The sequence below is a fragment of the Nyctereutes procyonoides genome, unplaced genomic scaffold (assembly GCF_905146905.1).
Source record: "Nyctereutes procyonoides isolate TBG_1078 unplaced genomic scaffold, NYPRO_anot_genome, whole genome shotgun sequence".
NCBI lineage: Eukaryota > Metazoa > Chordata > Mammalia > Carnivora > Canidae > Nyctereutes > Nyctereutes procyonoides.
Window position 1 is genome coordinate 364,281 of NW_026575051.1, and position 16,645 is coordinate 380,925.

A 16,645-nucleotide genomic window follows, 5' to 3' on the forward strand; every position below is an offset into this window, starting at 1 on the left:
AGATAAAGCTTCTCACCAAATGTTTAGGTTGGGAGGAAGACAGGAAAGGAGTTAGATATTTAAGCATGGGCAAACTTTCCAGATCATCATACAAGATGGATGAACTGTACACATCACATATGGAGATGCAACTCAAATTACCAGCCACCAGTAAGACTGAACTAACACAAATCCAAAACACTGTGAACAGAGAAAACAATTAGCAGACCAAAAGGTCACTGGTACTCAGTTCCATATCCACCCACCCACTACTGATTAAGGCAATGGAACAGGGAAACACATAAATCTTTTATAATTATATATATGAATATATATATAATAGACATATACATACAGATCATATGTTTATATATACAATATATGTAAAGCAAAAGCTCAAGCTTGGCTGAGAAATTTTTTTAAATTCATTTATTTGGGAGAGAGAGAGAAAAAGAAAATGTGCACATGTACCCATGCAAGTGAGCAGGGGTGAGGGAGAGGAGAGAATTCCCAAGCCAACTCCCCACTGAGTGTAGAGCCCAACACGGGGCTCAATCCCAGGATCCTGAGATCATGACCTGAGCCAAAACCAAAAGTCAGATTCTTAACTGATTGAGGCACCCAGGTGCCCTTTGGCCAAGAAATGTTTACAGGAAGTATCAGTGTGTATTGCAGGCTTTCTAGATCTTACCAAAAAATCATCTGTTCAAGCAATTCTTTCCTGTTGTCAGTACCAGAACTATTTCTAGCAAGTGTTGAAACAGCAACAGGAAAGCCAAGACTTGAACAAGGAGTGATATTTTCAAAAATCTCATTATTACCAAGTAATAAATAGGTTAAAAAGCTTGGAAATGATTTTTCAGTTACCCCTCGAAAATTTTCCATCTCGCAGTGAAACGCCGGGACACCTGCACCCTGATGTTTCTAGCAGCCATGTCCACAATAGCCAAACTGTGGAAGGAGCCTCAGTGTCCCTCGAAAGATGAATGGATAAAGAAGATGTGGTTTATGCATACAATGGAATATTACTCAGCCATTAGAAACGACAAATACCCACCATTTGCTTCAACGTGGATGGAACTGGAGGGTATTATGCTGAGTGAAATAAGTCAATCAGAAAAGGACAAACATTATATGGTCTCATTCATTTGGGGAATATAAAAATAGTGAAAGGGAATAAAGAGGAAAGAAGAGAAAATAAGTTGGAAAAATCAGAGAGGGTGATAGAACATGAGAGACTTAACTCTGGGAAATGAACAAGGGGTGGTGGAAAGGGAGGTGGGCAGGGGGTGGGGGTGACTGGCTGATGGGCACTGAGGGGGGCACTTGATGGGATGAGCATTTGGTGTTATGCTATATGTTGGCAAATTGAACTCCAATTAAAAAAAATTAAAAAAAAAGAAAATTTTCCATCTCACTGCAATAGTAAGTTTTTTTTTAAATCAAATATTACTACAAAATTTTAAAATAATTAAAAGCTTCACAAATCTTAGAAAACTAATAAATCTTAGGGAAAAATAATTTTCTGGAATAGCACAAAGGAGATAAAATCAGCAAGCATTGAGAGGTAATTTTCATAATACTTTGCTACTTCATAGCAGAGACTATAAATGTCAAACTATCTTTTTATAATTAAAATAAACATAATAACAAAATACAATACAGCTTAATTTACTCCAGGTTTGCTATAGTAAAGAATAGCAGAAGATGTGGTCTATGAATACAATGGAATATTACTCAGCCATTAGAAAAGACAAATACCCACCATTTGCTTCGAGGTGGATGGACCTGGAGGGTATTATGCTGAGCAAAATAAGTCAATCGCAAAAGGACAAACATTATATGGTCTCATTCATTTGGAGAATATAAAAAATAGTGAAAGGGAATAAAGGGAAAGGAGAGAAAATGAGTGAAAATATCAGTGAGGGTGACAAAACATGAGAGACAGCTAACTCTGGAAAATGAACACAGGGTAGTGGAAGGGGAGGTGGGCAGGGGGTTGGGGTGACTGGGTGATGGGCACTGAGGGGGGGCACTTGGCAGGATGAGCACTGGGTGTTATGCTATATGTTGGCAAATTGAACTCCAATAAAAAAATTTTTTAAAGAAAGAATAGCAATTGTCACACTTATGTAGTAAAGAAGCAAAGACCCAACACTGAAGGAACACACAGATGATTTCAGCATGTACTTAAAGTCTACCTAGAATGAGTTAGGTACTCATTCTAACATGGAATAGAAAAAAAACTGAACCAGCAAAATCTAACCCCTGATTTCAGAAATTACTGTTAAGGATGAGTAAATGTTAGTTTAAAAAGGAAGTCCACTAAGGGAAAAATTTAAGTTAAAGCATAGCTGGCACATATACAAGGCAAGAACAGTCAACGTGTATACAAAGGACTAACTCTGGAAAACCCTGACACAGAATCTGTATTATTCTGGAGAGATTCTCCAGTCCACATTGGTTCTACTTAACCCTGATCACAGTACTTAGAAGATGTTATCTCTGAAATATTTCAGAGTGTTTATCATGTAAGGGCTATATGGAATTCACTAACAAAAATTTAATCACAAAAGGCTCAATACATGAGAGAGTATTGGCCCTATGCCTTGAAAAATGAGCAGAACCAAGTATGACATCAGGGGGCTTTTAATGATGACAAGTAAACGAGCAAAGGTGGAAGGGAATTCAGCTTTATTGCATACCCACTACCCCACTACCTTAACTCATTTATCCAATTTTATAAAAGAAGAAACAAACTGAGACTAATTTAGCTAAATTTACCCAAGATTGCACAATTAGGAAAATTCAAACCCAGGTCTGACTCCAAAATCCACTCAAAGCACTAAGTGTGTGATGGCAATAGCTAAGTGCTTCAATGCGTTTTGGCAATGTGTTTAGGTGTACAAAATAACACGGTGAATGACACCATGGAGTCTGATTCTAAAGACCTTAAAAGGTGTATTAGGAGGTACCTGTATTCTGCAGCCAGGGAAGGACTAATCCCAGCAGAGAAGGGGAGCGAGCCTAACACCTGGAAGGATAATCAAAGAGCTACCACAATTGGTGAGATAGACAATGATGGACTATGCTGGGGCCAATGACAGAGGCTCGCAAGTATAGGTTTTGGGGGAACTGGGTTAACTTAATTACTCTATAGAGTAGAAAATGTGACTGTGAAATATCCATGCTCCTGTCACTTCTCCATCCCTGTCACCAACGCAGTGACATCCATTCTAGCAACTGGCCCTCCTCCTAACTGTTGTCAGATCTCTGTGCAGTCATTCCCACCAGCATGCAGTTAGTTCCCCATCTTTTAAAAAAGCCCTCCCCCTCTCATACCCTGCTGCCCCCCGCCATCTCTCTCTGCACTCTCTTTACCACATACTCCTCCAAAAGGAATCACTACAGGTATCTTACACTCCTGTCATCTCCTGGACCCACTCCAGGCCAGCTCTTGTCCCACCACCCCATCAAAATGCTTGTCCCCATCACCACTGAGCTCCCTGTTGCCAAACTCCATAATCCCACAATTTTCAGTCCCATTTTCTTTGTCCTAACAATATGGGATTTGTACTCTTTCCCCAACGAGATACTTTCTTCACTGGTTTCCAAGACACAGATGTCTAGGTTCTCCAACCTCACACAAGCTACTTCTTTCCTTCTCCTTGGCTAATTCCTCATCTCCTGGACCTCCACACAGTGAGGTTTTCAGGGCATGCTCCTGGATCCCTTCCACTGACTCACCCTCTCTGGGTGATTGCCCTCAGCTTCAGAGATTTTATTTATTTATTTATTTATTTATTTATTTATTTATTTATTTATTTATTTATTTATTTTTCATTCATGAGACACACACACACACAGAAAGAGAGAGAGAGAGAGAAAGAGAGAGGCAGAGACCCAGGCAGAGAGAGAAGCAGGCTCCATGCAGGGAGCCCGATGTGGGACTCGATCCTGGGTCTGCAGGATCATGCCCTTGGCTGAAGGCGGCGCTAAACCGCTGAGCCACCTGGGCGGCCCAGCTTCAGAGTTTTAAATGCAATATGAAATTTCTATCTCTAGTTTGGGCCTCTCCCCTGAACCCCAGATATGCAACTACTTACTAGACATTTGCACTTAGGCCTACCACCTATCACTTTTTAATCTAAACTATTACACAAGTCTTCCAAGTAGCCTTCCCACGTCTAATTCGGTACTCATAAATTATTCATTCATTTACAGATATGTAAACCACATTAAAATATATACCACATTCTGTATCCCTATTTAGAGTCGAATCCAAGAAAATTCAGATATAAAGCAAATATTCATGCATCAATCATTACAAACACAAACCATGAAACACACTCTACTTATCACTGGCAATGCAAATATAAAGTAGGATCTCTATTAATTACAACAGTGTTAAGTGCTGGGATGGAGATTGGCCATAGGTGCAGTGGCAATATAAGCCAGTGGAAGACGTCATCCAATACCTAGTCTTTCATTTCCAAAATGAAATGAACTTGTTTAAACCATCCATGGACATACCACATTCCTAAAGTTCTCCTAAAAGGAAAAATTCCCTAAATTCCCTCTGTATTGCATTTCCCACCCCTCTGCCATCACCTAAGGTGAAGAGAATACATTATCTTTTCTTTTGCTGTATCTGAACTAAGTAGCTATGTCTGAGATTTCTCGTGCTATTTCTTTAAAGCAGGAGCCTCAAAATTTTACAGTTGAATTCTCTAATAATGCTTTAATTACATTCCTGGGTATATAAATTTTCATTTACTGTAGTCAGTAATTGTCTACACATACAATTAACCACATTCAAAAGCATAGGGTGTCAAGCTTTCGTAACATTCATCATTTACTCTGGGTGTTCTAAGAAATAATCGATAATTAGGTAGGCATTTAACATATTAGTTTTCAAAGTTTGAAATACAAAGTAGAAATGTGGAGTACCTTCAATGGAAATGGGGAAAACTGAAAGTAGCACATTTGAGTAAGCAGCATCACAAGCATCCAATTTAGGAAATGATTAATCTGAGATGTCTATTAGAAATGCAAGTGAGCTGCATCCATGCCTCTTTTGGACATTAAAAGTCAATTGATGAAAAAAAAAAGAAAAGAAAGAAAAGAAAAGAAAAGAAAAGAAAAAAAAGAAAAGAAAAGAAAAGAAAAGAAAAGAAAAGAAAAGAAAAGAAAAGAAAAGAAAAGAAAAGAAATGCAAGTAAGGAGTGCCTGGGTGGCTCAGTCGGTTAAGTGTCCAACTATTGACTTCGGCTCAAGTCATGATCTCAGGGCCATGAGATCGAGCCCTGCATCATACTCCCTGCTCAGTGGGGAGTTGCTTGGGATTCTCTCTCTCCATTTGCCCTTCCCCCAAAAAAGTAACTAAATAAATCTTCTTTAAGATCTTATTTATTTTTTCATGAGAGCTATAGAGAGAGAGGCAGAAACACAGGTAGAACCCCAATGTTTATAGCAGCAATGTCCACAATAGCCAAACTGTGGAAGGAACCTCAGTGTCCATCAAAAGATGAATGGATAAAGAAGATGTGGTCTATATATATAGCGGAATATTACTCAGCCATTAGAAATGACAAATATTCACCATGTGCTTCAACATGGATGGAACTGGAGGGTATTATGCTGAGTGAAGTAAGTCAATCAGAGAAGGACAATCATTGTATGGTTTCACTCATACAGGGAATACAAAAATAGTGAAAGGGATTATAGGGGAAAGGAGGGGAAAGGAGAGAAAATAAGTTGGAAAAATCAGAGAGGGTGACAAAACATGAGAGACTCCTAACTCTGGGAAACAAACAAGGGGTAGTGGAGGGGAGGTGGGTGGGGGAGGTGGGCAGGGGAATGGGGTGACTGGGTGATGGGCACTGAGGGGGGCACTTGATGGGATGAGCACTGGGTATTATATGTTGGCAAATCAAACTTCAATAAATAAATAAATATATATATATATATAAAAGAAACATAGGCAGAGGGAGACCCAAGCTCCCCATGGGGAGCCCAATGTGGGACTCAGTCCCAAGACCCTGGAATCATGACCTGAGCCCAAGGCAGACATTCAACCACTGAGCCACCCAGGTGCCCCTAAATCTTTTTAAAATAAGGAAATTCAAGTGAGGTTGGCAGGTACATATAGAATGCAGGGTAGTAGAAATATCTAAGTTGGAGAAATAGATGTGGGAGGTGATGTGTTTTAAACTGTGTTTAAAGCCTTCAGCAGAAAAAAAAAAAAAAAGACTTCAGCAGAGATGAGGTCCCTAAGGGGGTGAGGCCCATAGAAGAAAAGGGAACAGAACCAAACCCTGGACTCCTCAGAGCTAAGCAAACTGATCAGAATGCACACCTAGAGCATACTGCAGTCTGGTTCTGCGTCTAGAAAGCACGTAGACCAGGGAAGCCCAACCTTTAGTGTGCCCAGGAATTTCCTGGAGTTAAAAAGACCTAGACAGGCTGGAGTAGAGCATGAGATTCTGGATTGATAACATAGTAGGTGCTGCTACTGCTGGTCTCCAGATCACAAATTTGGCAACAAACACATAGAGCAGGATTACGCACATATGGCTATGCGTCAGTCTCCTCTGTAGGGTTTATTAAGTGATTCCTGGGCCCATGCCCAACATTCCAAGATGGTGGGTCTGCAGAGAGACCTGAGTATTTGGTAACAAAAGCACAAGCAATCCTGGGGCTTTGCCAGATAGGGAAGCATTGATGAGAGTACTCATTGTGGGAAGGGGTCTTACATGAACATGTTTTAAGATTTTATTTATTTATTCATGAGAGACACAGAGAGGCAGAGACACAGGCAGAGGGAAAAGCAGGCTTCACACAGGGAGCCGGAAGCAGGACCAATCCCAGGTCCCCAGGACCATGCCCTGGGCCAAAGGCGGCGCCAAACCACTGAGCCACCCAGGCTGCCCTTACATGCACACTTAAATTGTTTTTTTGTAGGAAGAAAAATGTAAGATATGCTGGGAGAAACATTTTCTCTTCCATGGGATACAACTAGATGAAAGATTTAGGAAGTGGTTATTAGCTCAACATAAAGAAAAGCTCTCATTGCTAAAAGAGTAGACTTTCGGGATCCCTGGGTGGCTCAGCGGTTTGGCGCCTGCCTTTGGCCCAGGGCGCGATCCTGGAGACCCGGGATCAAATCCCACGTCAGGCTCCCGGTGCGTGGAGCCTGCTTCTCCCTCTGCCTGTGTCTCTGCCTCTCTCTCTCTCTCTCTGTGACTATCATAAATAAATAAAAATTAAAAAATTAAAAAAAAAGAGTAGACTTTCAATGTTCCCACCACAAAAAGAAAAATAACTATGTATCATGATGCATGTGTTAGCCAAGGTAATCATTTTGCAGTATATAAATGTATCGAATCAACAGATTGTACACTTAAACTGACAATATGTCAATTATTTCTCAATAAAAATGGGAAAAAATTCTGAATTCCTGATCTCTGCAAGTATTCCCTCATGGATTTCTTGTTCCTTATTTTGAACAACAGATTCCAAGTTGTTTTAACTGAAACTAGATATATAGATATAGATATATACGCACACACATAAAACTATATATAGAGAACTATATATAACTATATATTCTTATATATAAACACATAAAATATAAAATATCCATAACAAATATAAATATTAAAGCATATTTTAAAATATATGAAATATATGTAAATTATATATATAGGGAAATATATACTATAGATAGATTACATAGACACATAGAGATAGTTAAATAGAGAGTATTGGGCCTCATTTTATTTCAGAGAAAGCCACAGAACAGGCCTGAGGCTACACAACCAGTAACTGAATACACAATCCCACCCTAGGTCAAGGCCCAAATAGGAACCACTACCCCTGCTGCTGAGCACAGATGCCACTGCTCACATCACTGGACTCAGGCCAAGACTACTGTCGCTGCTGCTCCTTGCAGCTGGATGACACTGTGGCCACCCACCCCACCTGTGTCAAATGCATGCAGCACTGTCCCAGCTTCTGTGTCACCAGGTCCTAAGCCAGAGTCTGGCACGTGGTCACCAGACTGGTGGAGCCTCAGCCTATGTTGAACTACAATGATGTTGACATCATGGCTTTGATCTGGATTCCTCAGGAGTAATCACCAACACCCTTGCACTTGAACTCATTTATTCTAGTCTCTGCATTTCTAGCCACAGGATTGAGAGGCCATCCATTCCAGTGATTCCCAAAGTCACCCCTGTTGTAGGCAGACTCTAAGATGGCTCCAGTGTTCCCATCCTCTGGTATTCATGCCCTTGTGTGATACCCACTTTGGGAACAGAAGCTGGACTTGCTGGTAACAAATAAAATAGGGTGAAGTCATGCAGTGAGTATCTGGGATCACCAGGAGACAAGATATGATGGGCCTGAGGCCAATTATCTCAAGGTGGGCCATCTAAGCCAGGCTGGGCAAGTGCAGGTTTCTGATGGAACCCCATGCCAAGTGATCCTGCATTCCTTTACCATCTGAGAGATTTGTTCTCCAGATCTCAACTTCCACTACCACCACCATCGGACAGAAGGATGAGAGGTCACCAACAGGGATTCTGATTGTGGCTGCAATGAACAGGGCAATTCTGGGAAAAGGCCGGGAAGAGAAGGGAAGAAACCCAGACTCCCAAATGTAACAGCTAGTGAGCCCATGTATGCCCCCAGGGCAGCCCCGTGGTTCCAGAGAGAAGTCTCCAGTCTCCCTGTGCTGCCCCTGGGGCCCAGCTCTCCTTTATTCCAACAGTGTCCCAGGGAGCCCGCAGCGGTCCCCCCTGTATACCTATCTCTGCTCATCATGAGAAGAGACCACTACGGCCACCCTATCCCAAATGTCCTTTCCTCTTTCTATGCAGTAGTTCAGTTGTGTGCAACAGAAACCCAGCTAACGGTGGTGTCAGTGGGACAGCAGCTTGTGTGTGTGTCCCATGTGTGAGGCAAGCCGTCTGGGGTTCTAGGGCAGCTCTACACCACAGGCTATCCAGACACAATGGTCACGATAACTCTGGGAAGTTGCTTGCCCTCATGAGCATGACCCAGAGGACTTAAGATTATGTCTGTGGTCCATGAGCAGGGCAGGGAGAACAGAAAAAGTTTCCCTCCTTTAAGGGCAACAGCTACTACCTCAGTCGACGACACCAGAATGACCAAAATGTATTCACACCAACAAAAGGAGCCTCAAGGGGGGCTAATGAATGAGGCTATTTTTAATCTAAGTGACTGTGCTCCCATGAAATTCTGTCACTACGGAGTAAGGATGACTTCTGCTTCACTTAAAGTTTCAAAAATCACCAGCGACAGAATTGTCATCGTCAATATCAAATCTTGAACCAGATTTGTATGTAAATAGTGAGATAATCCCACAACAACTTGTTAATTGGGAACAAAACAGTTGAAGAAAACTTTGAATTGCCAAAGCAAGCCCCACCTCCATTTAACAGACACGTATTAAGCAGTAGAAGGAATTCACCACGGGGTGAATAATTTGCTAAACATAAATTGTACAGTGCAGTCTGGGTGCCGCAGCGGTTTATCGCCGCCTTCAGCCCAGGGTGTGATCCTGGAGACCCGGGATCGAGTCCCATGTCGGGCTCCCTGCGTGGAGCCTGCTTCTCCCTCTGCCTGTGTCTCTGCCTCTTTCTATCTCATGAATAAATAAATAAAATCTTAAAAAAAACAAACCACACAAATTGTACAACTGTTTGTTTTTTTTTTTGTACAACTGTTTTTGAGGAAACATCCTCCAGATGTTTACTGAGGCACTTACTGAGTACCTACTGTGTGCCAGGTGTTGTGCCACCTGCTAAGGACATAAAGAAGATGCAGACACATCTTTGTGACACATCATGACTTTCCAGAAACTCTACTTGTCCTCAGTGGGAAGGAGCTGAGACTTGGAAAGAGAACTTTTGCCCATTTGGTCCAAAACCAACAAAGTAGAATCACAAGAAGTGACTTTGTGGGATCCCAGTTAAAAAAAAAAAAAAAAGGTTTAGTTTAGTGATCGTGCTTTCCTAGAGATTTAGAAGGTCTGACAAGTAAGGGGGGAAATATTCAGGGAGGACGACCTCTCAGGTTCCACAAAGTTGAGACAGACCTCTGCAAATAACAGCCATGATTCTCATATCTAGGACCCTGCTTTGATAACACAGCTCAGCCTGCAGACTATCTTGTCCAACAAGGAGCCCAGAGTGATAATTATCTTGTTCAGTGACTGTGCAGATGATGTATAAACACATCCATTGTAAAGACCTTGTACCCTCCATTCCTGCCATCTGTCACCTAGAAGATCCCATGCAGACAGATCTATAATAAGACCCAATGGTCTCCACCTCCCGGTCCACATGGCCTTGTAGAATCTCCTCCTACTGAGTGTGGGCAGGACTTGGAGTATATTCCAACCAATAAAATGTGGCAGTGGTGGGATCCCTGGGTGGCGCAGCGGTTTGGCGCCTGCCTTTGGCCCAGGGCGCGATCCTGGAGACCCAGGATCAAATCCCACATCGGGCTCCCGGTGCATGGAGCCTGCTTCTCCCTCTGCCTATGTCTCTGCGCCTCTCTCTCTCTCTCTCTCTCTCTCTCTGTGACTATCATAAATAAATAAAAAATTAAAAAAAAATGTGGCAGTGGTGATGCTAGATCATATAAGATCATGACTTCCATCTTGCCAGCTTCTTCTCCACTTGCAAGTTTTGCTAAAGCAAGGAGTAGTGTGGGAAAGACCAGCAACCGAGGTCCGCCTCTCACCTACATCAAGCAAGACAATGAGGCTCCAGTCCACTGGCCCAGAAGGAACTACTCAGTCCTCCCCATAACGCAGCATTTCCCTTTCTTGAAGGCAGACGTTTTATTTTGCTTTTTAATTTAAATTCAGTTTAGTTGACATATATATTATTAGTTTCAGGGGTAGAATTTAGTGATTCATCAGATGCATGTAACACCCAGTGCTCATTACATCACGTGCCCTCCTTAATACCCATCACCCAGTTACCCCATCCTCCTACCCACCCCACCCCTGCTCCAGCCACCCTGTTTCTTATAATTAACAGTATCTTATGGTTTGCCCCACTCTGTATTTTTATCTTATTTTTCCTTCCCTTTCCTTTGTTCATCTATTTTCTCTTTACAAATGTCAAGTTCTTAACCAAGTTCTTCCCTGCCTATAAAATGGGGTTGAAAGCAATCCCTATTTCATAGGGCTATTATGAGGTTTTTAATTCATGTACATCCCTTAAAACACTGACACTTTTAATAAGCAGAACCCAAAAAAGGAAGAGAGTCCACCAATTTAGCTCCTGTTTTCTTCTTCATACAATGAAGAGTATCAGTTCTGCCCAACACTCAGCACCCAAGCCCCTTACCTGCTATAGATGGAGAGTTGTTCTGTCACTTATAACCAATGGGGTGGGGGTAGAACCACCATGAAATGGCCACGGTGGAGGCAAGGCTGAGGAATTCTCAAAGTAACACTCACACACACACATACATACAACCATATGTTTCTACATGTTCAGTTACACACATATATGTATATATACAAATCACCACAAATACTCATACACAAATCTATAGGACTGTGAACCTACCCAAACAGACACATACACACATAACATATTCCTTTTACATATGCTAATTAAACTCCGGTCTGGCTTACTTCCACTTCATCTTTTTAAATATTTAGGGGAGAATTTAAAATGGTGGAGGAGTAGGGAACCCTAAGTTTTTCTGGTCCCACAAATACAGCTAGATAGTTATCAAATCATTCTGAACACTTGATACATCATCTGGAAACCTGAGAAGAGAAATGCTACAATTCCACAAATAGAAAAACAACCACTTTTTGAAAGGTAGGAAGTAAAAAAAAAAAAAAAAAGGAAAAAGGAAAAGAAAAAGAAAAAGAAAAGAAAGGTAGGAAGTACATGCAGTTGAATCTGTAGTGATATATCTGAGGATACAGTAGAGGGGAGGGAGCCTGCTTTAGAGGATACCGCAAAGTATTATAAGCAGCAGAGTGCAAAATCAGAACTTTGAAAAGTCAGCTACAGTGGCCTATGTTCCTGGCTTAGGGGTGCTTAGTAGTGAAGCAGGATGGAAGCCCAGGTGGGATAGGGTGGTCTCAGGATCCCTGGGGTCACAAGAACGAGAGTATCTGAATATGACAGGTTCCCAGACATAAGAGTGGAGAAGCTGGCTGAAAACAGGGAGTCTACATGCCAGTTTTCTGCTTTGTGTTGCCATAAATCACAAACAGCCACATGTTTCATGAGGCTACTCTCTAGGCCCAGCAAAAAGCAGAAGCTCGGCAAGACCCTCCTCCCCAGTTGGGGAGGAGTAGCACAGGTCCCTGCTGCATAAGTCCATAAAATTTAGTGACCTGAAACTCAGTGGCATGCCTGAGATCAAAATGCTCCATCATGGGCAGCCCGGGTGGCTCAGCGGTTTAGCGCCTGCCTTTGGCCTGGGGTGCGATCCTGGAGTCCCAGGATCGAGTCCCGCGTCAGGCTCCCTGCATGGAGCCTGCTTCTCCCTCTGCCTGTGTCTCTGCCTCTCTCTCTGTGTCTCTCATGAGTAAATAAATAAAATCTTAAAACAAAAAAACCCCTCCATCACAGGCCAGGTGAACACAGAGTTCCAACGGAAACTGGAGACAGTGACTGACTGCTTTTCTGTGAGGGCTCACTGAAGAGTGGGGAGAATGAACTTTCAGCTCCAAGGCTGGATAGTGGGGTGCCACCATTCTCATCCTGCACAGGGGTGCTGAAAGCCTTCAGGGAATAACACAGCACCACCTAGCGGAGTCTGGAGCCTGGCCTCCTGGCAAGGGAGACGCATTTACAATATGTCAAGTCCACCTGAGAATCAGCACAGCAGGACCCTCCCTCAGAAGACCAGCACAACCAGTGGCACCAAGTTTGCTGATCATAGCAGGCTATAAAGATTCAGCTCTTGGGGAAGACAGTAAAAAGCATTGTTTTTTCTAGTCTTTAGGCTTTCAGTATTATTTTTTTCAGTTATTTTCTATTTTTTCACTTCTGTTTTTGTCCTTTTATAATTTCTTATATATATTATATATATATTTTTAGTTGTTTCCTTTTATTGAATTTTATTTTACTTTTATGTGTATGTATATATATACACACATACATACATATATATATATATATATGTTTTTCTATTTTCTTACTCTGCAATCTTGTTTCTTAACAAGCAGAACAAAACATACCCAGGATCTAGTTTTTTGTTCTCTTTTGTTTTGGTTTTTCTTCCATTGTTGTTGTTTTTTTTTTTTCTTTTCTCTTCTAGACAAAATGACAAGATGGAGAAATTCACCCCAAAAGAAAGAACACGAGATAGTACTCATTGTCAGGAATTTAAGCAAGATGGATATAAGAAGTCTGAACTAGGGACTCCTGGGTGGCTCAGCGGTTGAGTGCCTGCCTTTGGCCCAGGGCATGATCCTGGAAACCTGGGATCAAGTCCCACATAGGGCTCCCTGCATGGGGCCCGCTCCTCTCTCTGCCTATGTCTCTGCCTCTCTCTTTCTGTGTCTCTTATGAATAAATAAAATCTTAAAAAAAAAAAGTCTGAATTAGAACTTAAAATAACAAGTATAAAGACACTAGCTGAGCTTGAAAAAAGCAGAGAAAACACTAGAGAATCCTTTACTGTAGAAATAAAGAAATAAAATCTAGTCTGGCAGAAATTAAAAATGCTATTACCGAGATGCAGTCCCAAGGGGAGGCTACAAAAAAGATGAATGAAGCAGAAGAGTAAATCAGTGATACAGAAGATAAACTGATGGAAATAAGAAAGCTGAAAAAAAAAAGGGACAAAGGAACCTATTAGATCATGAAGAGACACTTAGAAAACACAGCAATTCCATAAAGGGAAATAATACCTATATAAGTGGGGACCCATCATGCTAATAGACATCAAAAGAGAGCTGGGTAGTGGGGGGCGCCTGGGTGGCTCAGTTGGCTAAGTGTCTGTGGCTCAGGTAATGATCCCAGGGTCCTGAGATCAAGCTGCACATCAGGCTCCTTGCTCAACAAGGAGCCTGCTTCTCCTTCTCCCTCTGCCTGCTGCTCCCCTTGCCTGTGTTCTCTCTCTCTGTCAAATAAAAAAATAAATTCTTAAAAAAAAACCTGGGGAAGCCATCCTTGTACTGGACAATTTAGAGCTTAAACCATAGATATTAAAAGAGGAAGGAGAACACTATATCAATAAAAGGGTCTATCCAACAAGAAGATCTAACAAGCGTAAATATTTATGCCCCTAACTTGGGAGCAGCCAATTATATAAACCAAGTAATAACAAAATTAAAGAAACACATGGATACTAATACAATGAATAGTAGGGGACTTTAACACCCCATTCACAGCAATGGACAGATTATCTAGGCAGAAAATCAACAAAGAAACAAGGGTTTTGAATGACACAGTGGACCAGATGGACTTCAAGGATATATATTCAGAGCATTTATCCTAAAGAAACAGAATACACATTCTTCTTGATCACCCATGGAACATTCTCCAGAATAGACCACAACCTGGGTCAGAAATCTGGCCTCGACCAGTACCAAAAGATTCAGATTATTCCCTGCATATTTTCTTTTTTTTGGGGGGGGGGGGTTCCCTGCATATTTTCAAACCACAATGCTTTGAAACCTGAACTCCGTCACAAGGGAAAATTCAGACGGAACACAAATACATGGAGATTAAAGAGCATTCTACTATGGAATGAATGGGTTTACTGAGAAATTAAAGAAAAATTAAAAAGATTCATACAAACTAATGAAAATGAAAGCACAAGAGCTCAAAACCTTTGGGATACAGCAAAGGCAGTCCTAAGAGGGAAGTACATTTCAATACAAGCCTCTCCCAAAATATTAGAAAAACCTCAGGCACCTGATGGCTCAACCATCTGCCTTTGGCTCAAGTCATAATCTCAGAGTCCTGGGATCCAGCCCTGCATCGGGCTCCTTGCTTGGCAGAGAACCTGCACCTTCCCTCCTTCTGCTGCTCCCCCTCCTTGTGCGCACATATGCTCTCTCTTCCTCTTCAGATTAATAAAATCTTAAAAAAAAAAAAAAAACTAGAAAAATCACAAATGCACAAGGAAACCTTACACCTAAAAGAGCTGGAGAAGGAACAGCTAATAAAGTCTAAATTCAGTAGGAGAATAGAAATAAAGATTAGAGCAGAAATCAATGATATACAAGTCAGAAGAACAGTAGAACAGATCAACAAAACGAGGAGCTGGTTTTCTGAAAGAATTAATAAGACAGATAAACCCTTGCCAGTCTTACAAAAAATAAGAAGAGACAGGACTCAAATAAATAAAATCATAATGAAATGAAAGAGGAGAAATAAATGAAAGAGGAGAAATCACAACCAACACCAAAGAAATACAAACAATTAAAAGAGAACATTATGAGCAATTATATGCCAACATATTAGGCAATCTGGAAGAAATGGATGCATTCCTAGAAACATATAAACTAACAAAACTGAAATAGGAAGAAACAGAAAACCTGAATAGACCCATAGCCAGCAAGGAAATTGAAACAGTAATCAAAAGTCTCCCAACAAATAAGAGTCCAGGGCCAGACAGCCCCCCAGCGAATTCTATCAAACATTTAAAGAAAAATTAATACCTAGTCTTCTGAAGCTGTTTCAAAAAATAGAAAAGGAAGGGAAACTTCTAAACTCATTCTATAAGGCCAGCATTACCTTGAACCCAAAACCAAAGACCCCACCGAAAAGGAGAATTACAGATCAATATCCCTGATGAACATGGATGCCAAAATTCTCATTAAAATACTAGCCAATAGGATCCAATAGGACATCAAAAGAATTATTCACCATGACCAAGTGGGATTTATTCCTGGGCTGCAAGAGTGGTTCAATATCCACAAATAAATCAATGTACTATACCACATTAGTAAAAAAAAGGACAAGAACCGGGGATCCCTGGGTGGCTCAGTGGTTTATAGCACCTGCCTTTGGCCCAAGGCGTGATCCTGGAGTTCCGGGATCAAGTCCCACGTTGGGCTCCCTGCATGAAGCCTGCTTCTCCCTCTGCCTGTGTCTCTGCCTCTGTGTGTGTGTGTGTGTGTGTGTGTGTGTGTCTTTCATGAATAAATAAAATCTTAAAAAAAAAAAAAAGGGACAAGAACCAAATGATCATATGATCATCTCAATAGATGCAGAAAAAGCATCTGACAACATAAAGCGTTCTTTCTTAATAAAAACTCCCTGCCATGTAGGGACAGGAGGAACATAACTCAATATCACAAAAGCCATCTATGAAAAACCCACAGTGAATATCATCCTCAACAGGGAAAAACAGAGCTTTTCCCCTAAGATCAGGAACATGAAAAGGATGCCCACTCTCACCTCTGTTGTCCAACATAGTACTGGAAGTGTTAGCCTCCACAATCAGACAACAAAAAAGAAATCAACAACTAAGTAGTAAAACTTTCACTCTTCGTAGATGATATGATACTTTATGTGGAAAACTCAAAAGGTTCCACTCCAAAATTGGCAGAACTGATACAGGAATTCAGCAACATGGCAGGACACAAAATCAATGCACAGAAAAAGAAAAAAAAATGCACAGAAATCAGTTGCATTTCTAC